Raw genomic sequence first — 2625 nt, forward strand, 5'->3', positions numbered from 1 at the left:
GATGACATTAATAATGATAATGACAACAATAATAATAATGATGGCTAGCAACGTTTAAAAAAATATTCATTGGTTACTCCTTATCTCTAATATCATATACGTTTTCTATGATGAGAACTTCCGCAGAACTTCTTCTTCTTCTTCTTCTTCTTCTCAGCTTATCCCTATTCGGGGTCGCCGTTTTTGATGAGCTTTCTCCAAGTATTCCTATTGTATACTATTGTTATATCATCTATGTTCTTTTCCTTCAAGTCCCTTTTTATACAATCTTTCCATCTGGTTTTGGGTATACCCTTTCTTCTATTCCCTTCTACTTCCATTTCCATAACCTCTCCCCCGACATGTTCTTCACCCTCCCTTCTCTTTACATGGCCAAACCACCTCAGCCTAGACTCTTGGATTTTCTTTGAGACTTCCCCTACTTTGGCTGTCCCTCTGATATATTCATTTCTGATCCTATCTTTCCTGGTAACTCCTGACATCCACCTAAGCATTTTCATCTCTGCCACATCTAACTTTCTTTCCTCTTTCTGTTTAAGAGGTGCTGCTTCCAGGCTGTAGGCTAAGGCTGGTCTAACTACGGTTTTGTATACCTTTCCTTTAAGTTTAACTGGCACTCTTTTATCGCAAATGACCCCTGACACCTTCCTACAGTTGTTCCATCCACACTGAATTCTATGAGGAACTTCCCTTTCCATCCCTGTACTTTCATCTACCATAGACCCAAGGTATTTAAAAGTATTTTTTCTTTTCAACCTAATTCCATTCAGTTGTATTGAGGCCAATTGGTAACCCATATCAGTTGAGAAGTACTCTGTTTTAGACCTGCTAATTTTCATGCCTCCACTCTCTAATGCACATCTCCATTCTTCTAACTTGGTTTCTAATCCTCTTCTACTTTCTGTTATCAACACTACGTCATCTGCATATAAAATGCACCATGGTGGGTCCTCCCTATCATTTTGAGTAATAACATCGAATACAATATTAAATAATAATGGGCTAAGTGCTGACCCCTGGTGTAGACCAAAATTCACATGGAAGTTTTCCGTTGCTTTCTCCAAATCGATGAATACCATATGTAACACTTTCTGCTTTTCCTGATATTTTTCCATTATTTGCCTAAGGGAGAAAATACCATCAATTGTCCCAAGTCCTTTCATAAAGCCCAGTTGTTGCCTACCAATTTCCACCACTTGCCTAAGCCTACTGTCCAAAATTCTTTCAAACAACTTTAAGGTGTGTGACATTAATTTTATCCCACGGTAATTTTCACAGCATTGGATATCCCCTTTCTCTTTAAAAATTGGTATTAGGGTGCTTTCCCTCCATTGTTCTGGTATGGCTTCTTTTTCCATAATTTGTTTCATAAATTTGTGCAGAATACTAATACCATCCTGCCCTAAAGCTTTCCACACTTCCACTGGTATGTTATCAGGTCCAGTGGCTTTTCCAGTTTTCATCTTTTTCAGGGCTATTTCTACCTCCTGTCTAGTTACCTCAGCTATCTCTTGGTTATTTCGTTCTCCATCCTCTCTAACAACTCTCTCATTTTCCTCATTTAATAGTTTTTCATAGTATTCCTTCCATCTAGTTAGTATATCCCTTTCTTTCTTTATTATGTTACCGTTTTCATCTCTCATTTGTATAATATGCGTTATATCTTTTGTACTTTTGTACTTATTTCTTGATTTAGCTAATTTGAAAATCTTTCCCTGTCCTTCTTTAGTGTCTAAATCTTCGTACAGTTTGTTATATGCTTCTGACTTTGCAATAGCTATTGATTTCTTAGCTTCCTTACATCTTATTCTATATGTTTCCTTATCTATTTCAAGTTTACTTTCTTCCCACTTTTTCTTGGCAGCCCTCTTTAAGTTAACTTTTTGTTGTACGTCTTCATTGAACCACCAGGTCTCCTTATTTTCCCAATTTTTTCCACTGCTCTCTCCTAGGATTTCTTTACCTGCTATTAATATTTTTACTTGTTCTATTCCACCATGCATTGACATCTTCCATGTTAACATCAATATCTGTTAGAATTCTAATCTTAAATTGTTGTTTTAAATCCTGCTCCTTCAGCTTGAACCACTTAATTTTTCTCTGTGTCCTAACCCCTCTTTTCTGCTTTCGGGCAACAGCTATTGATAGGTCTAACACAACTAGGCGATGCTGTGCTGCTATGTGGTCTCCAGGTATTACTTTACAATTTTTGACCTCGCATATGTTCCTTCTACCATACAGGAGGAAATCAATTTGACTTGTCCTATCTCCGCTTTTAAAGGTAATAAGATGTTAATTTCTCTTTTTGAATAGCGTATTCCCTATAACCATATCAAACGATACTGCAAAATCAATAATTCTCTCCCCTTCTTCGTTTCCATTCCCATAACCATATCCTCCATGCACACGGCTGACAGCCTCATACCATTACCAATATGTCCATTTAAATCTCCTGCAACTATGCATCTCTCACTTTCATCTACCTTGCCTCTTTCTTCTTGAAGTTCTACCCAAAAACGTTCTTTCTCTTCCTCAGTGCAACCAGTCTGAGGTGCATATACACTAAATATATTAAGTGAAAACTCATCCAAAGCTAACCTTATCCAAATGATTCTGTCCTATTTA

The sequence above is a fragment of the Penaeus japonicus genome, unplaced genomic scaffold (assembly GCF_977035675.1).
Source record: "Penaeus japonicus unplaced genomic scaffold, GWHDUDI00000001_assembly GWHDUDI00000012, whole genome shotgun sequence".
Classification (NCBI taxonomy): domain Eukaryota; kingdom Metazoa; phylum Arthropoda; class Malacostraca; order Decapoda; family Penaeidae; genus Penaeus; species Penaeus japonicus.